Source organism: Lissotriton vulgaris, chromosome 6 (assembly GCF_964263255.1).
Source record: "Lissotriton vulgaris chromosome 6, aLisVul1.2, whole genome shotgun sequence".
NCBI lineage: Eukaryota > Metazoa > Chordata > Amphibia > Caudata > Salamandridae > Lissotriton > Lissotriton vulgaris.
The window spans coordinates 392,403,540-392,427,822 of NC_141694.1; positions in this window are offsets into that span (position 1 = coordinate 392,403,540).

Sequence of the window (24,283 nt, forward strand, 5' to 3'; positions counted from 1 at the left end):
CTCCCCACCTTTTACATCTGTGCAATGCTTTGCTGATCACTGTCTCTGTCCCCGAGGCATAGAATGAAGTCCTTGAGAAAGCCTATGACTAATCCTAGTCTTAGCCAACTATCGACCAATGTCTCTCCTTCTCTACCTAATCTCAGAAGAATTGTTCTATTATTGCCTATCAGCATATTTTGAGTTCAATAATCTTCTGCACTGCCATCAGGCTGGTTTGCATTCTCTACATGTAATTGAAGCCACCTTACTAGCATTCATGCATGACATTCATATGAGGTAAGATATTAGTAGTTCGGCCAACTTGATTTTATTAGATCTCAGTGTGCTTAATCAGTTGTATGCTGACCGTAGCAGATTTGATGAACTGTCATTCAGTCAAGCTCAATGGAGATAAAAAGGAGATGTTCTTGTTTGGTAGTGCCTCTGTAATTTGGTGGTGGCCTAAGGATCTAGGGGGTAGGGGGCCACCTGTTAAAAAATGTTTCAGCAGTTCCATACGGTGACACAGGCTATTTGGAAATGCTAAATGGCCTTTAAACATGAACTAAACTTATTTTGCGGGTCGATAACCTATTACCGAAACGCAAAACAAGGTTTGTGAGTCTGTACTAGGAAGGGGCATGTTAAGGGTCTCCCTTCCTAACAGCGAGCCGCAGGAGGATGGATGAGTGTTTTGCAATCAGAATGCAGTACCAAAATATTCAAAGTTTCCCACCAACTTAAAGTTGATGGTATATGTAATATGGTGCTCAATCCATGTTATTATATGTTCAATCTGTATTTCCCCATTGCCTGTATGATTCCCTTTGATTAGCTCCATGGTGATGGAATGTTGCTGATCTGTGAATAGTGAGTTGCACCTGACTTATGCTTTCTGATGGATGGGACATTTTGTCCTCTGGATTAAACTTACATTTTACTTCATTGAGCTGCTCTGTGGATTTTTTGACTTAATTTTACACTGGCGACGAGTCAGGAACAAGTTGTCCGAAGTTGATGATCTCATCTGCAGGGGGTCAAAGTTAATTCCTCCTTTGACTCTTCGAGAAGAATTGATTGAGTTAGCTCACAAAGATAATCAGGGCATGTCTAAAATAAAAGAGAGGTTGAGACTCAATTACTGGTGGCCAAGCATTGATCTTCAGGTTGAATGATCTATTAGGGAGTGCATACGTTGCACTCCTAGTAAAATATGTCTTAATCCAGGAGTCCAACCCATGGTTATCAGAGAGCGCCTTGAGGGCCCTTAGCAGGAATTAACTTTGGACATATTAGGTCCAGTATCTGGTGATGGGGGTGAAACATATGTGTTTGTGTTGATCAACATGTATTCAAGGTGGCCAGAAATCAAGTTCACTAAATTCATTGATTCCAAACATGTTATTTCTTTCTTGAAAGAAATATTTGCACAGGAAGGTTTACCTGGTTGTTTATTAACCGACAATGGTGTACAATTTGTATCTGTTGAAATAGAGAAGTTTTTGAAAAAATGTTCTATAAAGCACAAAAGATGTTCACGTTATCATCCGGAAATGAATGGTGTGGTGGAACGCTTTGTTCATGTACATAAAGAAACAATCTCCATGTCAAAACAGAATGGGTTGGATTGGAAAACAGAAGCAAACAGAAAAGTTGAGGTTTATAAGTTCTCTCCTCATGCCACTACTGGGCGCACCCCTTTTAATCTTCTTAAAGGAAGACATCCCAGCACCATTGTGGCGCCTTTCTGAGTAAATGATATTATTTCTAAGAAGGAGAATGTGTCTGAGGATGGAGTTTGGAAATGTAAAGAAAAGGAGAAATTGCAGCATGCAAGCAGAGTTATGATGTCAGGAAAGCCGTTAAAGTCACAAGAGTGAATGTTGGTGACTTGGTAATGATAAAAGTCCCACATGGAAGGAAAGCATCTGCGTTATTTCAAAGACCACATAAGGTTGTCAAAGTTTTAACCAATGCAATAAAGACTGAGGACTCTTGCATATGGAATCTCGATAGGGTTGTTGTTACAAGAACACTTTTTTGGGGGAAAGTAGTTCCATTCCAACTTGTAGAGCTTCTTCTCTTACACCCAATTATCCTAAGGAGAGAAGTGCAAGGATCAGAAACATGCCTATGAAATTCAAAGACTTTTTCAAAAATAAATAGCTTTGGTTATAGAAGGAAGGTTTGTAATATGGTGCTCAATCCATGTTATTATATGTTCAATCTGTATTTCCCCATTGCCTATATGTTTCCCTGTGATTAGCACCATGGTGATGGAATGTTGCTGATCTGTGAATAGTGAGTTGCACCTCACTGCTGCTTGCTGATTAATGGGACATTTTATCCTCAGGATTAAACTTACATTTTACTTCACTGAGCTTCTCTATGGATCTATTAACTTAATTTTACAGTAACCCATTCGCAAATGGGAGAGGGTCCCCAAGGGACCCTGATGTAGAGCACTGCCTACTTTTAAAAAATGGTCAGAGAACTTTTAATTTTTGTTTTTTTAATGCATCCTGTTTTCATTAAAGGAAATTGGGCAGCATTGCAAAAAAAATGCTTTATTGAAAAAGCAATCTCAGACAAGGTGGTCTGCTCACCCCACCATGCCACCATCCTTATGAATTTGGCCATTCCCAGTGTGTTGCAAATTATGACCTGCTTCATGAATGTTGAGGCAGGTCCATTGGCGACCCTCTGGGAATCGCAAACAGTGTCAAACACGCTGTAATACATATCATTTTGTGATTTCCGAAATGTGAGTCACATAAAGTGACAATTATGAACTCGAAAAATGTAGGGATTGTACGTGTGGCCCTAGGTTCTGCGCCGATTCCAAAAGAGGTAGTTGAAGATCTTGGGGATAAGATGAATCAGTTGGTCTCTTTCGCCTAATAAATTAACTACATTCGTTCCACAAGGAACTATCATCTTAGACAGCTTTGGAAAGTTCTTCCCCTGTTATTGGAAATTGGTAACTGCTCTCTTCCTAACTTGCATTGACTACTGCAATGTGCTTTTTCTGTACCTCCCCAAACTGGCTCTTCTGCATAGTCAACAGATTCAAAATGCTGTTGTAGGGTTCTGTGTAATTTGGCAAGTTATTGTCCTTACTTAAACAACATGCACTAGCTCTGAGTGCACAAAAATGTTCAACTTAAACCTCTCTGTATTTTGCATGTGCATTTTATAGAAATGTGCCTGTTTTTATTCAATATAGATTCTGATAGAGAAGCCCCATTAGGAGAGGTGTATTGAGTTTCCAGGAAGTCAACATAATCTAATCAATTTTAGGAATTGAAGGTAGCTTGTAGTTTGAAGAATGTATCCAAAAAATAGGTGGATAACATAGATCATGGTGCCTGAGAGGGTTGAATTACCTTAATACAGGTGCTATCTGTTCTCTCTTAATAAAAATCCAATGGAGAATTGTCAAACATGTATCATTTTTCCAAGAAAAGGTGAAGAAGATTGAGCTCTGACTCACAAATAAATGAGGAAATAAGTCACACAATCTAGAAGTCTGTAAAGCAATTTCATTCTGATCTCATTTTGGAGACGTCTCCCAAATAGTAATGTAAGAGACAATTGGCCAAAACCAGGCAGTGATGGCACTTCACAGAGCCTATTAACTGCACAATTCTAATGAAAATGAGATATTCCATAATAGTATTCTGGACCAACCTGATTAATCAATCTTAACTCAAGATAACGTTCCTGAATTCCTTTAGGAATCTAGAAACTAGAAAGCAAAGAATAAAAACAACCGACTCACTGTCAATCACCTCATGGTTCAGCTAATGAGATCTACAGGGTACATACAATGACTTTTAAAAAAAAGTTTTTTATTGCAATCTCTAGATTTCTATCGTTTGGTGGACGAAGTTACGCCGTGTGGCAGTTTGAGGCCTAGACCAGCTTGAAAGCCGGGGTCTCGAGTACTGGCCCAGCCGGGTCTCGGTTGAACAACATCGGCTGTGATCGTGGGACAGGGCCCGGTCTACCGAAGTGGAAGTTTTTTGGACCGAAGTTGACGGCGATTGGCTGAGTCGGTAACATCGACGGAGGGGTGAAGATTAACATCTGAAGCGGTGGGCGGGGGCCCCTGGCCAGGTGGCCCGGACTGGCCCCGACGGTGCTCGCTGGGTTGAGATCTCCGCCTGCGGTAGCTGGGTCCAGATTGATATTGAACCGATCGATAAGTCCCCCTCTACCGTTGTCTGTTCCACATGTATCTGTTCCCCCCGGGGAGACCGGGCTCTCTGGGGCCGTGAACATGACTGAGACTGACCGAGGAGTGGTGGAGCGGACTGAGAGTGACCCGTCACTACGAACTGTGCTGGCAGCCTTTTGGGTTCCCTTGTTTTGTTGAAAAGGCAGCCATTGGGTCACTTCATGATCGTGTTGAAGCCCGAATTCACAAAATGATGGAGCGTTTGTCTGAAATCGGGCGGAGTGGACCGGACCCTACTCCACTACAAGCAATGAAACCACTCGGGACCCCCAAGATGGCCACGTCATTGGAAGAAGCAGACCCCGAACTGTGGGAGGTGTCGGAGCCTCAGACCAATGTTTTGGTTGATGGAAGCGTGCTCAATGCTGTGAATGGATTGTCTGGCCCACGATCATTGCCGTTTGAGGAAGGACTGCTAGGTGCTCCCTTTCGGGAGTCTTTTGATGGTAACTGTTGTTGGCTGGAAACCGCGTCTCTCCCCCGTATATCGGTACCACTAAGATGGCGGACGAAACGAAGCTGGGAGTACACACTGGCGAGGAGAGTTTCTGGACTTGATAGTGTTCTCAGCGTTTTCATCTCTCTGCTACATCTTGATTCGAACTTTGATACATATTTCTCAGGTTCTGACTATCCTGCGGAGGCGACAGTTTGTCCGGAAGGGGCTCGTACGTCTGATCGGACGGGTCAAGTATGAGACTGAGTGACTGGGTTTAGCATTGAGTCTTGCTGGACAAGGGGTTTGCTATCATGATGCGTTCAGGAGATTGGGCGGTGTTTAAAGTTTCCCGTGTTGCGATACGTATATGCGGCTTAATGGACTTCTTCACCTTAGTTTGGGGATTCTTAGTTCTGGCGGGGAGGAGGGGGGACCGGGGGCATGTATGAATATGCCCTCCTCCACTTTCTCTTTCTACTTTTAGAACTTAGTTAGTTGGGGCGACAGGCACACTGCTAGTTGGGGTTAGGCAATAGCCATATGCAGGGGTGCAGGGTGGGGGGGATGTGTTTTTTATTTTGTCTTTGGTTCTTGTTTTATGGTTTCTTTTTCTCCCCTCTCTCTTCACTTTTCTTTATAAGTATAGTTGGTGGAATATCCTGACTTTGATCGTCTTCTAATATCTGGTGATCATGCTTCAGTTATTATTCTGACTGTTTTGGGTAGACAAGCTCTGAGGACCGGCGCTTAACATGGATCATATATTGTACTAGTGCATATCCTGCTTCTCACACGTAAGCATAGGCGTCTCAACTGTTTTTGCATTTGCTTGTATATATCCTGTTTCTGCCTGTTCACCTCATTATTCTACCGGAATGTATGGCACCCGATATGTCTATTTCTTTTTTGTTTTTAAAATAATAAAAAGATTTACAAAAAAAAAAGTTTGGTAAAAAGCTGGAGCTTGCAAGATATTAATAAAGAATGACATAGAGCAGAGGGAAGATAAAAAAACAAACAAAAAAATTATTCATGGAAAAACAGCGGCTCAACAATAAGAAACTTATGTATGTATATTGGACCCACAGTGCCTATCTTAACCATTCCTCCAAGGAGGCCCAGATCTTACAAGCCTGCTTCTGCTTCCTCCTACCCTTTAGTGTGAACACGGAAAACTCCAAGTTATAGATAGCAAGCAACCTAGCTCTCCAATTACTAAATACAGATGGATCAGGAGATAACCATTGTGAAGTAATACACAAACGGATCATAGACATGGCTATGTACAAAAAAGCGGTGGCATACCGTGAATTGCTTGCCCGTGATGATCCTTCGGAGCCCATTATAACCGTCTCTGGAGACAAAGTGCAAAGGGTATTAAGCGTGCCATTAATAAACCGCTACACATCAAGCATAAAGTCACGAAGGATCGGGCATAGATGGAACATATGCATAGAAACAGCTGCATATAACCCACACCTAGCGCAATGATCCCCCTTCCTACCACCAAATTTAGCTATTTTTGCAGGCGTATAATATAGATCAAAAGCAGCCATATAGTTTTGAGTCCGTAAAATGCCAGAAACCAAAATCTTGCTAGCTAGCTCCAGAGCAGGCCTCAGATCAATCCCAGTTTTACCAAATTTAACCCCCACTTCAAATTTTACACCTCTAGATCATCTGGGAAGCTAACCAATAAATGTTGGTACAACATCCCTCTTCTGGCTTTTCTTTGTATTAATTGAAATATGTCATACTTATCTAACTTTGAAGGGGTTTCATTAAGACGTTTATAGATAAAACTTCTAATCTGCAAGTATTTTAAAAAATCATGCGTATTCAGTTTAAATTTATCCTTAAGAAACGGAAAAGAAAGCATTTGCCCAGAACACACTAAATCCCCAATGGTTTGAATACGTAAGGCCTGCCATCTAAAGATATTATAATCCTGGAAAATGGGAGGGAGGAGACAAGGAGCTTTAAATGGAGTGTAAATATTAACGTTGGGGATGCCCAATTTCCGCCGTATTTTCTGCCAAATATGAAACATAGCAATAATGACCTTAAACCTGGTCTTCTTGAAATAGCTGTGCTCCAAGACTTCTGTCAGTGCAACCTTGGCCGTCATGCCAAGACCAATCTCAAAGATAGTAGGTCTATTACATAGGTGGACCTCAGCACTTGAACTCAAAAGTGGTACTCCCAAAGATTGAAAAAAAGCGGACCAGTAATATATTAATAAATTAGGTACAGCCCAACCACCATGATCACGGGGAGACACAGCCATTTAGCAGCTCTACGAGAGCAGTGGTACCCCTAGAGGAACCTATAACAAATCCTATCAGCCTTCAACAAGCTTCTCTGAGAAATTTCTAAGGGAATTGTCCTAAAAACATATAAGAACTTTGGAAGTACCAGCATTTTAAGAACACTGCAACGACCATATAAAGAAAGATGTAAATGATCCAATCAATCCAGCTTAGTATTACAGCATCGACCACCGAGAGAATATTCAGATCCGGAATGGTTTCAACTGCAGCCGAAATCTTAACTCCTAAATTAGTTGCTACTCTAACCACAGGGGCCTCGGAAGAAGGCATATTAAATGTTTGAACAACCTGGGTTTTTGACACATTTTATTCATATCCTGAAACTGAACCAAACTGTTTAGAAGATGCTTTAAAGGCCGCAAATGCGGAGGAGACATCTGAGGTTAATACCACAATATCGCACGCATAAGCCAAGGGACAATACTCTGTGCCTTTGATCCTTATGGGTGATATGTCTAAATGACTTTCGATCTTGCCAAGGAATGGACCGATATGTAAGGCAAAGAGCAAGGGTGAGCAAGGACACTTGCAAAAACAACAGTTGATGGACAGAATGCAGAACAATGTCATACATTCACCCCAGTACAGAGATCTGGTCTAAATCCATTGTTTCTTTTCCCTCCACACCACCCCAGTTCAGACATGGCCATATGCAAATCAGCCTTGACCCTGTGCCTCATGGGAACAGTCCAGCAGGAACTGCCAAGCCATGTCTTTCCTGGACCGGAATCAAGCATCCTAGGACCTGTTTCTGGCTATCAGCCGTCTTCAGCCAGGGTAGCTTGACTCCAGTGGTGTGGAGAGCATGGGACTCACGTCTGAGCATACCCATCCCACTCGGGGTGACAATTGCAAAAACAACAGTTGATGGACAGAATGCAGAAAAAATGTCATACATTCACCCCAGTACAGAGATCTGGGCCTAAATACATCATTTTTTTGCACTCCACACCACCCCAGTTCAGACATGGCGATATGCAAATCAGCCTTGACCCTGTGCCTCATGGGAACAGTCCAGGCCCAGATGCCAAGCCATGTCTTTCCTGGACCGGAATCAAGCATCCTAGGATCGGTTTCTGGCTATCAGCTGTCTTCAGCCAGGATAGCTTGACTCCAGTGGTTTGGAGAGCATTGGACTCACGTCTGAACATGCCCATCCCACTCGGGGTGACAAATGCAAAAACAACAAAACAACCAGATCTCTGTACTGGGGTGAATGAATGACATTGTTCTGCAATCTGTCCATCAACTGTTGTTTGAGCAAGGACACTGTCAGGATTCATAGTGGCGCCGACCTGACATTTAGTTCAGATTGACAATTCCTGGTTCTGGCGGGGATCAGGTGCGATGGGAACTACATGTCCCATGATCCTCTTGGCCTGTAACGTATATGACGTGATCACGCGCGTGAGCCAGTGCACGTTATTCTGTTTGTTTTCCGGGTTTCTTGTGTTGCCGGTCGCCTTTGGATGAAGGTCCGCCCTTGCCTGGAGTTCCGATTTCCGAGCGGCAGATAAAACCGCTTATTGTGAGCCATATCTGTTTAAAGCTGAACACGGAGGTACTCTTGCCTCGTGTTGCAGTATTCCTTACAGGAAATATTGTGGATTGACAAGGAGGTGGAATCAACCTTGTGTTATTTGTTTTACGCTGTGCCAGCATTTCTGAGACTGTTTTTGGAAAGCGAATCACAGAGGTATTATCAGCCTTGTGTTACCGTTTTTCCACTTTGCTGGAGATACGTTTAGGAAGCAAGCCTTTCCTGCTTTATGATTTGCGCTGGAGCCGTTTTGTTTGGAACTTTGTTAGCCGGAGCGTTGGTGGTGGTCGCCACCACACGCTACCCATTGTTTTCAGTTTAAGGAATTATTTATCTAATTTGAACTTTTAAACCTTGTTGGATATTAGGGTTCCAAGTATATCTGGAGTATTTGGGTGGTCACAACTCTGTACCACCAGACAAGTATTGTTCTTTGTGTTGTCCTTAAAGAGCGGAACACGGAGGTGGTCGCAATCTCATGTTACCGTGTCCTTTGGTCTTGTGTAATTATTTCAGCGTGGGTAAAGTGAACTTGGGGCTTGCTTCGCAACTTGCCGACGCAGTACAATTACTTGCTTCCTAGGAATTGGGAAGCTCTGTACACATTGTTGTTTTACAGTTGGTGTTAGAATAACTCGACATTTCCTCTTGTGCATCTCCTATGTGTCTTCTGGTAGGTATATATAGAGGACCATCATATAGACTTGGACTGTGTTCACTCTGATTAGGTAGTCGTGCTACGTTTTTCTCGTTACAGGGAAAGGGAAACTTTATCCATTGTTTTGTTTATTTATTGAAGGCAAAGGTGTTCTTCCTTATTGATTTCAGGTATGCATGCCTAGCGAGAATTCATGAGAGTAGGTGTGGTTAAGAACAGTGTTGCATTTATTGCTGTTTCTTTATGTCATTTCACAACCCTATTCCCAGCTGTCCCTTTCCCTTCCCTTATCCCTCGCCTGATAGCCCGAACACTCTGTATATTTTATGTTCAGTGTGTTGGTGGAACATTATATATACAACAAGCGGATCCTGCGGAGCGAGTTCTGACAGACACCCTTGCCTTGTACCTCTACTAATATTAAAATACCCTAACTCCTGACCAGAGATACGTAATGCAGCTTAAAGAGAGGTATAAACAGTATGTATTGACTGGATAAATTCACTACCAAAGCCCTTCCAACAAAGCACGGCCCACAAGAACCCCCAGGAGACCCTGTCAAACGCCTTCTTGGCGTTCAACAGGATCCCCCCGAGGGGAGAGGCAGTGACCTGGGCCCTGTTGATAAAGGCAATGACAAGCCGGACATGATCTGCGGTGTCCCTGCCCGGGATAAAGCAGTGTTGACGCAGGGAGACCAATGGGACTATTACTTCCGCCAATCTAGATGCTAACATTTTAGAGTAGATTTGACTACCGCTTTTTATGAGGGAAATAGGTCAAAAGGATGAAGTTTCAGCTCAGCTTTCCCTTTTTTTTAAACAGAACTATTATAGTCTAGCGCCATGATTCAGGAACAATACCTCTCTGTACTGATCTAAAAACCATCAACAGATCCTGTCGAATCTCCTTGATAAAGGTCTTATAAAACTCCAGGGGCAAAGTGTCCGGACCAGAGGCTTTCCCAGTAGCTAGAGTTTTTATTGCTAACTCAACCTCCTCCAATTAAATAGGGGCCGACAACTGTTCGTTCTGTTCAAAGGAAATCTTAGAAGTGTCCAACCCAGGGAGAAAGTCCTCAGTCTCAGACTCCAATCGGATACTCCCAGTATCCTCTGTATAAAGATCCACATAATATTTTTGAAAAACATCCGCCACTCCCTCCTGAGTGTCCTGTACAACCCCATTTTCGTCCTGAATTGTGTTAATACGACTCTGCAGACCTTTATGTTGGAGCCTCTTGGCAAGTACCCTCCCAGAATTCTCCCCAAACTCGAACATCATTGTGCGATATTGGAGATACGTAGTAGCAAGGTCCTGCCCAAAAGACTCCAAAGTTTAGATTTCAATAAGGCAACCTCCTGCTAGCATTCTTCTATGGGGAGAGCATTCTTAATTTTAGATATGAACTCTAACGCCGCGAGCCTAATCTCCTCAATACGACTCTTAACCAGCTCTTGTCCTGCCCTCCACCGGAAAGAAGAAAAACTCTTGTTCTCGCAGCGGACTGCAGCCTTTAGTGCATCTCAAACCACAGGCTCAGATGCAGTTCCCCTATTAATGTCATGGAATTCAGCTATCCATTTTCACATATGTGCCTGATAGGCCTCATCCATCAAAAGTTTGCTTTCGAATGTCCAGACCCGGGGAGCTCTACGCAGACGAGACCAAGGACATGATTATGGTCCGATAAGATTCTGGGAGGAATAAAAATAGAGGCTACTTCTGCCATTTGGTCAGAAATAAATAAATAAATCTAATCTGACCATTTTATTGTGGGGGGGCGGAATAATATGTGTACCCATTGTCCGTACTATTATGTCGATACCAGAGGTCGGTCACCGCATGTTCTTGAACTAAGGCCTGAAGAGCCTTAAACACTCTAGGCTTCCTACCAATGTACTCATCATCACCTGCTAAGTTGAAATTGGCAGATAAATTGATATTCTTATAACCACAAACGAATAAGGGAATCGGCCAGGTAGCTAAATCTACATTTAGGTATTTAAACAATTCCGGATCGTCCAGATTTGGGCCACAGAGGGTACACAGAGTTAGGGGTCTATTATCAACAAAAGTTTCAGCAACTATCCATCTATCCATTCTGTCCTCCCAGACCCTGGTACAGACCCCAGCTCCACGCTTCAGTAGGAGAGCAACCCCCCTGATCATAGATGTCTGTTTAGAACATGCAATTAAATCATATCCAGGCAGCTTCAAACACTCACGCCTCCCCCAGGGCAGATGGGTCTCCTGTATACATAATATATCCAACTTCATAATATGAACAATCTTTTTTTTCAGGTCATTAAGACCACAAATGTTCCATGAACTTAAAATGAGTTTACCCTGCCCGATCGGAACATAAAAAAGAACTTAAAACCCACTTTATCTTTTCCAAAAATGTTAGCCCTATCAGCTGCTTAATACCACCATTGCACACTTTTATAACCACAACTGCAATAATTATCCAGAACCTACGTGAGCATGGCCCCCGCCCCCCTCCCCGAGCCCCCAAACCCTCCCCCCTAGTGACCCCCCACCCTCTTCCACCCCACTCCTACACACCCCTTGAGCGGCAACAGAACCTTGGTCCTTGTGATGGGATGACCCAACGGCCGGTTCTTGCCTGGACCCCCTCCACGCCTCAAAGCAAAACCTAAGGGCTGGAGACAATTAAGACCACAAATGTTCCATGAACTTAAAATGAGTTTACCCTGCCCGATCGGAACATAAAAAAGAACTTAAAACCCACTTTATCTTTTCCAAAAATGTTAGCCCTATCAGCTGCTTAATACCACCATTGCACACTTTTATAACCACAACTGCAATAATTATCCAGAACCTACGTGAGCATGGCCCCCGCCCCCCCTCCCGAGCCCTCAAACCCTCCCCCCTAGTGACCCCCCACCTTCTTCCACCCCATTCCTACACACCCCTTGAGCGGCAACAGAACCTTGGTCCTTGTGATGGGATGAGCAAACGGCCGGTTCTTGCCTGGACCCCCTCCAAGCCTCAAAGCAGAACCTAAGGGCTGGAGACAATTGCTTTCCCTAAGACAAAAAGAGAGAATTGAAGAAAAAACACGAGAAGATGGTAACTACCCCAAGTGATCGCCTCACCCCCAATCTACTCCAGGAAACACCCCCAGAAGAAAAGTAATTAATGAAAAGAGAAAGAAAGAAGACATGTAATTCACTAGTAAAAGCTAACAGCTTCTTAACTAAATAGTAGCAAGGAATTCCTTTGCCTGGATTTCGGAGAGGAAGAATCTAGTCTGACCCTGATGAATAATCTTGAGTTTAGAGGGAAAGAGTATGAAAGCTTGAGTGTCCTTAGACTGAAATGGTGTAATCAGTTGGCCAAGCTGCCACCTCCACTCAACTGTAGCTGGACAGAAGTCAGGCCGGACAAAGAACTCACACTCCTTCCCTAACCTTTTCCTATCGGGTCTGGCTAAGCCATAGATCTTCTTCCTTGCAAGAAAATTGTTAAGACAGATCAAAATTGCTTGGGGTTTGGTCCTCGAAACACCCACATTCTGTATCTGCTTGAAGGGAAATCGGTGCGCACGTGGCACCTCCAACTCCCAGTCCCACTGTTTTACATCAAGGAATGCTTAGGTAAAACGTTCATGAACGAATTTCCTGGTATCTCCTTCTTCCCGATCTTCCAGAATCGCTAGGATCCTGAGGTTGTTCCTCCTCGCCCTATTTTCTAAGTAAGTCAGTTTCCATAGTATGGCATCCTTTTGTGCACTAATAGTATCTGTTGTAGCCTTTTGTGTTGCTAAAGCGTCCTCCAGATTGGAAATCCGCTCCTCAGCCTCCCCAATTCTAGCTGCAATGTCCGTGCAAGTTTTAGCGACTCTGAAAATTGAGTTCTGAACTCTACGACAAGCCCCCTGTGTGCGGGCATTCTTCTGACGAGATTCCTCACAATGCGCCATCATGGTTTGTTAGATAACTGCAAGAGTAATTTCTCCTGGTGGCAGCTCAGCCTGGTCAGATGATGAGAAAAGGCTCTTTGCTGATGCAGATCCTACTAGACCAGGTTGCCCTAAAGAGGGGCGGTCTTCAAGAGATAATCCAGATACCCCAGGGACCTCTCTTAAATCACCCTGCATTTTTAAACCGTTGGCTTTGCGAACTGTACAAGGTCCACAAGGTGAAATCTCATTGTTAAGAACTTTGTGTAGACGCCAGTCCCCAACATCACTACCATCATCAGTCCACTCGCCGTCCTCCTCATCCATTGACGAGCCTGTGTGTTCTGATAGTGAATAGAATTTCTCACCCCCTTCAGACTCTTTGAGGGATTCAGGGCCACCAGTGCTGCCAATGATGCCATCGGTAGAGCCTACAGTCTTATGAAATGCAATGAGATCAGCTGGGAGTGGGCGTACCAGATTTAACTTGTCCTCTGCTTGTTGCACTACAACTCCCACAACCCCATTCAAAGACAAACTGGAGATAGGCTGAGGAGCTTTAGTTACTGAATCTTCCGCCTGGGAAACCACCCCCAAGCTTTCAGCAGCGTCCCCCGATAGCATACACACCAGTGCCCCAACAGGAAGGAGTGCGTGACACGCGTCCACGGTTCGTGAGGAAACTGATATGTCCTCCGCTCTATTAAGAGCTTGTGAAGGGCTCTGAAATTGCTTCTGATGAATTGGCTTTAGCAATTACATTTTTAAACAGTGCCAGCAAAGTCTGTTTTTTCTTACTTTTGTTTTCTGACCGAGCAGCACCAGACGCGGCCCCTCCAGGGGCTTCTCCTGCTTGCGCTGTCTGTACCAATTGAGGGTTCTTGGCAACCTCTGTAGAATCTCCTGCACTGTTTGCCCGAACAGACGCTGCAGCTGATCGGGCCTTTGCAGCCACTTTTTTTGCCACAATCTTGGGAGCCATCTTGGGAGCCAAGGCGCCCGCAGGGGACCTCCAATGACGTTGACGAAACGAAGAGTTGGTACAGCACGGGAATGCCGGTAAGTAGAACGCCGGCACACGCCAGAGCCTAAATGCGCTATCGAATACAGCGCTCGAGGGGCACAGTGAAGCTCTTAGCATTTAAAACAGGGGGCATTCAACCTGTAGCAACACGGGAGGGATCCCACAGGGGAGAATCATCCAGGCGAGACACACCAGCTCAGTCGACCGAGCTCTTGGCCGCCATCTTGCCTCCTCGGTACTTACAATGGCAGTTTTAAAAAGTGCTCTTTCATTCTGAAACTGTGCAGAATTCCTAGCAAAATGATGCTATTACTGCAAAATGTAATTTGCCAACCTCTAACATTATTTTTTTTTAAGTGACCCTTTACCTCACAGTAAAAAAACATTTTGCGGGAGGCCGCACCAGTGACATTAGAGCAGCAAATTTTTCTGGGCAAGAGTATACAGGTCTCCTGCTGGTATCCAGTGAGACTTTATTTAAATTTTAGCTTAATTCTGTTAGGGTTCCGCACTAATACAGGGTTGATTTACCATTAAACTGCCATGCTTGACCCACCACGAGCAGAGATCTGACTGGAACCGAAAAAAAGCGATTTAGCTTGCTTGATTAACTTTGGGTAAAAGGGGTAATAAAGAGGCAAAGTTGAGCAGAAGGGAACTAAACAGCACCATTTTCCTTTTCTGTGGAGTAAGGGACTCTGGAGCGTCTTTTATCAAAGGGCATCTCCTTGCAACAGAAACTGAATCATTCTGCATTAAAAAGGGTGGGGTGACTGAAATTGTAGTTTAATTCACTTAGGGGTCATCATCAACAAATGCAGGTTTTACCGTTAAATATCCATGCTTGACCCACTCCCCGCTCAGAGCTGACTGTAACCAAAAACAGAGAAAATTCTTAATTGCTGCACTGGGGAATTTCTAGATATCTGCACAGGCGGAAGATGCTGGTACTGCATGAATGATCTTTGAACTAGTGTTGCTAGTTTTTTCATCACCCCCAAGAATTATGGGATCCTGGCCTTGCCAGTAAAGCCCACCTGTCCCAGTGGCCCTTCTTTCCTGTTGTGGAGAACACAAAGGTGGGTAAACTGTGTCAATATCAAAGGAAACAAGGGAATCAATCCCAACTTGTAATTTCTTTTGCCTGCTTCTGTAAAAAAGTACTCTGTGCCCAGGGTCCGCAGAGAATCTTAGAAAGTTAGTGTTGCTGCAAATAAACATCAAGGTTGATTTGGAATTTGACCTTTTGCTACAGGCACAGTCTTGTGCTATGGAGAGACTTCTACAATTAGAAATTGTGATTTGATTACTATGAAACCAATGTTGAAGAGTGTGTGTATGCTTTTATAAATTGCATTGGAATAAAGATAAGTTTCTTTCACCAAATGGTAATGGATTTCGAATATTATGAAACTTCTAAGCAACACTTTATGAAGGTCCTAATGGTAGTGCAACAGGAAAAATAAAGCCATATTTTCTTTCTAAATTGTAAGTATATGCAACATCGCATCATCATACCAAATAAAATGTATAAGAGGACTGATCCAAATTGAAAAAATAAATATCTATATTTTTTTATATTTTGAATGTTAGCAAGATAAATACAATGGCACTTAGTTAAAAGGTGTTAACACTCTTTTTACCTTTTTGTGCTTTGAAAGCAGAGCAAACTCCAAAGTCTAATTTGCAAACAAACTTAAGCTATTCAATAGGTACAATAGGAGGAGGTAAAAAGAAATCAAGTGCAAAGTCAAAAAGGACAGTCACTGACAATAAACATGTAGTTCATTTACGCATAGTGTTCACGTTTGAGAATCTCAACAGACAGTGCAACCTCAGTATTTCTGTCTAAAATGAGGAAGGTTATACTTACTCTGGCTTCCTAGGACAAATTATTTCAGAGCTTCTAAAATGTACTTTTATTAAGCCATTTAAAATAGACATTGATATTGGGTCAAATATACATTTCAAAAGGGCAGAGCTGGTCTTGTCCATTCATATTTAATGTCTTAGATTGTGAACATGTCACAACAATCTGGAAAGCCACCCGTGCCACTTCATTATGCATTTGAAACAAAGGTCTTCATTCACAAGGACCTATCCAAAGACATGGTTACGTTCAGGAAAAATATCTTACCAGTGAAACTTCGCTTTAAGTAATAGGAATATCAGTATTGTAGAAAGTGGGTTATTCATTGGGGAAGGAGGAAGCCTTACAATCTTAATAATCAAGCAGCAGAAAAGTATGAAGAGAAATGTGTATAAGTTCAAGATAACCACCAATTTTGTATTCGAGCAGTTGACATACTTGCAACTTGACACATTTTTCAACAACGATAATTACATAAATCTGACTCATGTTTTTCTTTATTGACATAACTGGCCCGATTCACAAAAGTAATCTGAGACAACATCCTAACATCCTAACTTTACAACTTTCGGTATTCACAAAAGGCATTTAGTAGAAGTAAAGTTAGATTACTTTTGTGAATCGAGCCCAACACGATATATTCAACTGAGTTTTTTAAAATCAATATGCTGTGCAAAGGATTGTAATATGGACAAAAACGATCTTTTGGCATATGGAGCGGCGATCAAAGAAGTGGCAAATTCAAGATAGGGACACTTTTTTTCCCAGTGTGTTCCTACTCTACACATTTCTTTGTCATAAATTATACTGTTCCGCTTTTGCAGTTATTAGGGAATTAGGGCCTCATTTACAAGAAAGTGCTGCAGCGCTGCACTGCAAGCCCTTTGGCTGTGCCACGCTGCAGCACTTTCAAAGCACAGGGCTGCATCTTATCTGCAAGATAGGATGGATCCCTTTCCCTTCCATGTGCTGGTGCACAATTAACTGCCATGCACCAATGCAGGCACCCTTGCACCATGCTGCAAGGATGCATGCGTCACAGTGATGATTGTTTATGTTCAGGAAGGTGCCCCTTCCTGCACATCAAATATCATAAGAGGGAATTTCCTAGTTCTATGTTTGCTGCAGAATGCAGCACGCATATAAAGAGGAAACAAAATGAGTGGAAGTGAATACATTTCTCCTCTTTGCACCTTTCTACGCCTCCCCTGGGGAGGAGTAGCATTCCAACACATTTCCAGGTTTACAATTTACTGTAAATCTGCCACTGTGCTAGGTTCCATGGGTGTTGCGAGGGAACACCCACAGCAACACCTATGGAACACCCCTTTCACATAAAGTGCTGTGCGTATAGGGGCCATATTTATAAGTAATTTTATACCAAAAGGGTTCCTAAGTAGAGAGAGAAAAAAAGAATGGAAGTAAGAGGTACTTTTGTTTTGTGCTACTCTAATTGTTGAGGGCAGTGTGTCCTCATCTTGATTCCCTCACACACCCCAAAGGATGTCATGCTTCATCATTGGGCTTTTGCTCTTCATCGGGCCAGCGCGGCAATGCCCTACTGGTACCCCGAAGGGTCTGTTTTTCAGACATCTTTTTATGAAGCCATATGGGTGCGTTAGTGTGTCAGTGAAGTCCTAGAAGGTGTATTAAAAAATGTCTGGAGGGAGAGTGATTAATTTTTATTAAGGTGATCCCTCTGTCATTATTGAAACAAAGTGTATGGTGCTGCTTTATGGGTTATTATGTCCCTAGGTAGCTGGGTAACTATATGTCCTTAGTGGGCATATGTTCTGCTTAACATGTTTCGCGCTTTAATGGTCTCAGGGGAAGATCCAGGGCGCTTCGTCAGGACCGAGTAAGAAAGTTGTATCTACAGTGGCTCGAAAAATGCAGTGCCCTCAGATAAGCAAAGGGAGTAGAACTTCCCTTAGTAGGTAGGGTAAGATCCCATGAGATCAGTGAGGGTCACTTGAGGGGGTTCTCTCGGTGCTTAATGGCTGTGTCACCTGTGTGCCAGACCGGCGGAAAGATATAGAAGCACACAGAAAGTGACACACCGGCGGTGCAAGGTGCTTGTAAATAAGCCCCTTACTATCTTATTAATATTTCCCGACAGAATTATTTACACTTTCCAAATTGAAAGTGGAAAAACATTTAAACAAGTTATGAAATTAATGCTCTAGTTCAGAGTTCAACCTGGCAGCTGATAGAGCGCCATGTTATTGTGATATTTGTAGGGGTGCATCATAATCATGGGTAGTTAGCACCCACATATTTAGAGGACTGTATTAACGTGTGGCCATTAGAAATGTATTAATATAATTTGGAAAACTATTGTAGTGTCTAATGTAGTGTCTAATCGAAATGTGTCTTAGGTAACGCTAAATATATTAGTTTATGTGTAAAAGTGATGCATTAGGACTAAATGTGCACCATATTAAAGTCTGCACGAGTAAATTTGCTTATTCATGTAGTGAAATGTAATGCCTTAAAGATGACTGTGAATGTAATGCTTATATGGTGATTTTAGGAACCTGTGTCTAAATGTGTATCGGCCTGATTGCATATAAGTACATGGAGAGGCCTATTTGTGATTTGTTATGTTAGTCGAATATTATAGGCCCAAAATGTATTTTCCTTGGGAAGGCTCTTTTTCTTAGTTAAATGTAGACTGTAGAATTTGTGTGCGTGCAAGGTCGATTGGCTCTAAGGCTTTTCTGTTGCAGGTGCAAGGACACATTTCTCGTTAGGCAGAATAATCCTTTTGTTTTAGGAGTTAGGATGGTAGGGAAGGCGCCATGGGAGTATACAGGAATGTGGAGATGATACTTTAAGCGGAGAAGGTGCCTGGGACTCAAGGACAACCTAACAGTTTCTGGATGAAGTCCGAGTTTTGATAGAAAACTACTAGAAGAAGACCTGCCTGAAGGGTTGTGCTAAGGGCGTTCCCTACTGTTTTTGGATTTTGTATTAGGGACAGTGCCCCGAGGGAGGAGAGTCTTCTTAGAACGAGCTCTGTAGCTTCTGCTATTAGACCTATGCAAAGTCAGTGTACTTCTGAGGAAGTCTTCACTGCTGACACCTTTTTCTCTTGCCCGGGAAGGATGCTAAGAAGGGATGTCACTATAGTGTTAGTGTAGGGATAAATTAAAATCTTTTTTTCTTTAGGTTAATGCAGTCCAACCTTCAAGTAGGGACTGTCATTATTTGCCTGATGCTTTTGGAATTAACAATCTTGCTTGAGTCGGATGAGACTCCTGCGTAGGATTATGTTTGTATTAGTGCCCTTTATTTTCTTAACCTCTTGCTGAGATGCTTGTATGTTCAATTATTCATGGTTTTGTAATACATTCTTAAACTTTACGTTGTAGTCAGTAGTTCCTTGAATTGGATTGATTTTTGGTTAATAGTAAAATTGTGAAGGAAAAGAGTTTCTCCCCTTTACCCTTTTTAGTAGACAAGAAAGGTCAGATGGAAAGAGGATTCGCAAGATTGGGAAAGACAAGGTTAAATTTAAAGATAAGAATCCGGCATCATCACAGCTTTAGGGAGGTCTTCCCCCCACTTTTTACCTGCCTCTCTCCATTTTTTCAACCTCATGTTTGCTGCCATTAGGACTCTGTTCACATTACCACTGCTAAAGTGCTTCAGCCTTCTCCCCTAAACATGATGACAATGGCCCATACCGAATTGGCATATTTAATATACTTATGACTCCCTAGTAAAGTGCACTGTATGTGCCCAGGACATGTAAATTAAATGCTACTAGTGGGACTGCAGCACTCATTGTACCGCCTTACTATTTATTTATTTATTTATTTTACAGATTTGTAGAGCGCATGGCTACCCATGGGCGTCCCAGCGCTAATAACAATAACCTAGTAGGGCGAGCCTTATGGGAAAATCCATGTTTTGAGTGCTCTGCGAAATGAGAGAAGGTTAGGTTGGGCTCTAAGGTTTGAGGGAAGCGAGTTCCATAGTTTAGCCGTGTTGTATGAAAACAGTCGGCCGCCAGAGCGGGCTTTCCTAATCCAAGGTACCGAGGCTAGATTGCAGTTAGAGGATCGGAGCGTTCTTGAGGTGGTGTGAGGTGAGATAAGGTTTTGGAGTATAGGAGGGGCCTTGCCGTGCAGAATTTTGTTGGTCGTGCAGAGAGCCTTAAATTGAATTCTCTCCTGAATGGGGAGCCATTGTAGGGCCTTCAAGGAGGGTTTGGCTGAGCAGCAACGATGGGTTCCTGTAAGGATGCGGGCTGCGGCATTTTGAGCTGTTTGAAGTTTTGCCAGAACTTTTTTGGGGGCCCCCAGGTACAGGGCGTTGCCATAGTCCAGGCGGGATAGTACAAGGCCGTGGATAAGAAGTTTGCGGGATTGTGCCGGAAGCAGGAGTAAGATTTTTCTTGCTGATCTAAGGAGGCTGTGACATGTTCCAGCGGTTTTCCGCGCCTGGGCTGAGAAATTGAGCTCTTCGTCTAACCAAATGCCAAGGCTCTTAATTTCTGGTTTAGGAGCAGGGGGAGGGCCCATGGCTGAAGGCCATATGGATATGGAGTGATATAGAGATTTGTTGCCCAAAAACATTATCTCTGTTTTTTCGTTGTTTAACTTGAGGTGGGAACTGCTCATCCATTTCGTTATTTCGATCAGACAGGTATGGAGGTTGGGAAGGGAGTGGTCTTGCTGGCTTAAGGAGACCACCAGTTGAGTGTCGTCAGCATAGGTCAGTAGTTTAATTCCGAAAGGGGCGACTACTTTCTCAAGGGGGGACATATAAACATTAAAAAGGGTTGGGCTCAGAGATGAGCCCTGGGGTACCCCGCAACTAATGGCTGTGGGTCTGGACGTAAAGGTGCCCTCTGCCACCTGGAAGGATCTGTTTTTGAGGAAGGATTCTAACCAAGCCAAAGCCGTTCCTGCAATTCCAAGATGCCTGAGTCTTTGGATCAGGATTGAATGGTTGACGGTGTTGAAGGCAGCGCTGAGATCCAGGAGGATCACTGCCACTGATCCTCCTGAGTCCATGATCTTCCTTGCTTCTTCGACTACCGCCAATATTGCAGTCTCAGTGCTTTGGCCTGGCCTGAATCCCGTTTGGGAGGGTTCCAGTAGTTTATTAGATTCGAGGTATTGGGAAAGATTGTGGTTGACGTGTTTCTCGGCTATTTTGCTTATGCCTGGGAGTAGGGAGATTGGCCTGTAATTGCCAAGGTCCAGTGGGTCAAGGTGAGGTTTTTTGAGCAATGCTTTCACCATTGCTCTTTTCCAACTGGGAGGGACGATGCCTAGGATGAGTGAATTGTTAATTAGTTTTGTCAGATAAGGTTAAATAGTAGATCCGACTAGTTTCAGAATGTTGAGTGGAGCAGAGTCAGTTGGGCTACCACTTTTAATGGAGTTGAGTATGAGAAGGGTAGTGTCAGTTGTAAGCGGAGTGAAGGCTGACAGCTGAATAGTAGATACTATTGATGACGGAGTGGGCTGGTTGACGTCCGGGGGGGCTGTGTGGGCGTCCAAAGAAGTAGGGGGAAGTGATTTGATGATGTTGATAATTTTTGAATTAAAAAATTCAGCAAGTTCGTTGCAACGAGTGGCTGAGGGTTCAACCGGGGGGGGGGCTCCGGTATTTTGAGAAGTTTCCTGGCTATTTGAAACGTTTCTCGAGATGAGTTGGTGGATGATTTTATTTTGTCCTCGAAGTAGTTGATTTGTGCGGCTTTGATTGCTTTTTTGTAGGTGAGAAGTGTTGTTTTGTATTCGGTTTTTCTAGTGTGGTCAAAGTTTTTCCTCCAGTCTCTTTCTGATCTCTTGCAAGCTTTTTTTAGGAGCAGCAATTCGTCAGTGAACCAGGGGGAGGTGGCTTTACAACGTGGAGTGCAGGAGATTTTTTTGGGGAGAGTTTTGTCCAGAGTGTCGCCTATCCATGCTGAGAATTCTGCATCAGCGCTGATGGGGTTAGTGTCAAGTGCAGGCGGGGAGCTCTCTAGATGTTGTTTCCAGATTTCTACATCTAGTTTGGACCAGGATCGTGAGGGCTTGCTAGGAGGGGCAGTGGGACGAGGAGCGCAAGTAATCTGCCAGTTTAAAGGGACTAGGAGATGGTCGGTCCAAGGGACTGGAATGGGGTCGAGGACAGTGAGATCGTTGATGTTGGAAAAAACCGGGTCCAGCAGATGTCCTAGAGTGTGGGTGGGAAGATGGCCTTATAATTTTAGTTGAAGGGTTTCAAGGTCTGCTATCAAGTCGGCGGTAGGTTTGGCTTCCTTTTTTATCAAAATGGATGTTCAGATCACCCATTATCAAACATGAGGAGTTGGTAGCGGCCAGAGTGTAAGATTGCTCCGTAAGGGATTCGCAAAATTGACCTAGTGGTCCTGGGGGGCGGTAGATGAGAAAGCCTGATATAGATTGACAGGGGGAAACCTGGATGGAGAACAAGACGTTTTCGCAGTCAAGGAGGGGACTGCCTTGAAAACGGCATGAGAACTGGTCTTTGTAAATTATGGCAATGCCCCCACCTTTTCCCTTAGGGCGGTCCATACGGTGAATGAGGAAGCCTGAGGGAAGGGAGTTGACAATGTCAGGGTCTGAGTCCGAGCCTAGCCAAGTTTCTGTTAGAAAGAGCACTTCTAGGTTATAATTTTCCAGCAGTAGATGGATTTCTGTCGAGTGCTTGGGAAGGGATCTGCAGTTAATGAGGGCCATTCGTATTGGGATAGGGGAAGGCAATTTAGGTATAATGGGGGTGAGTCTGTACGGGCAGTGGGAGCATCGATTAGGGGGGTGGTCAGCGAGTAGGCCATGTAGGCATGAGTCATGTACCTTTTTATTAAGGCGGAGTACGTCGTCCCTTTCGTAACTCCGTGCCTGGTTGATGATTTCAGTAGTATGGCTTGGCTCTGCGCTCTGCCTAGCGTGGACGAGCGCAGACGAGCTTCCTTAAGCGCGCCTTAGGCGCGCCATCGTCGCGCCCGCTGCGCTCGTCCGCTGCGCTGCCTGAGCTGACACATGATTTATAGAAGGAGTTCGGGGCGTTGGAGGGGTGGGCGTGGCCAACAGGGGTGGGCGTGTCCCGTGGCTCCTCGATGCTGGTGATGGCGGCCTGCGAGCGATTCCTGCCCCTAACAGCGTTTAGATCGGCTGTTTTGGGAAATGCAAGTAAGTGCTAGGGAGTCGGTGCAAAGTGAAATAAAAGCAGTTTTACACAAGTTTTAAAAGCAATTTTTCCAGTTTCTAAAGGGCGTGACTCCCGGCTTTTCGCCTCAGGAGGTTCGAGTATAATGCGGCGCTAGTTGTCAGTGCTCGTATTTATACTTGGCGAGGGGTGGGCGTGGCCAACAGGGGTGGGCGTGTCCCATGGCTCCTCGAGGCCGGTGATGGCGGCGTGCAAGCGATTCCTGCCCCTAACAGCGTTTAGATCGGCTGTTTTGGGAAATGCAAGTAAGTGCTAGGGAGTCGGTGCAAAGTGAAATAAAAGCAGTTTTACACAAGTTTTAAAAGCAATTTTTCCAGTTTCTAAAGGGCGTGACTCCCGGCTTTTCGCCTCAGGAGGTTCGAGTATAATGCGGCGCTAGTTGTCAGTGCTCGTATTTATACTTGGCGAGGGGTGGGCGTGGCCAACAGGGGTGGGCGTGTCCTGTGGCTCCTCGAGGCCGGTGATGGCGGCGTGCGAGCGATTCCTGCCCCTAACAGCGTTTAGATCGGCTGTTTTGGGAAATGCAAGTAAGTGCTTGGGAGTCGGTGCAAAGTGAAATAAAAGCAGTTTTACACAAGTTTTAAAAGCAATTTTTCCAGTTTCTAAAGGGCGTGACTCCCGGCTTTTCGCCTCAGGAGGTTCGAGTATAATGCGGCGCTAGTTGTCAGTGCTCGTATTTATACTTGGCGAGGGGTGGGCGTGGCCAACAGGGGTGGGCGTGTCCCGTGGCTCCTCGAGGCCGGTGATGGCGGCGTGCGAGCGATTCCTGCCCCTAACAGCGTTTAGATCGGCTGTTTTGGGAAATGCAAGTAAGTGCTGGGGAGTCGGTGCAAAGTGAAATAAAAGCAGTTTTACACAAGTTTTAAAAGCAATTTTTCCAGTTTCTAAAGGGCGTGACTCCCGGCTTTTCGCCTCAGGAGGTTCGAGTATAATGCGGCGCTAGTTGTCAGTGCTCGTATTTATACTTGGCGAAGGGTGGGCGTGGCCAACAGGGGTGGGCGTGTCCCGTGGCTCCTCGAGGCTGGTGATGGCGGCGTGCGAGCGATTCCTGCCCCTAACAGCGTTTAGATCGGCTGTT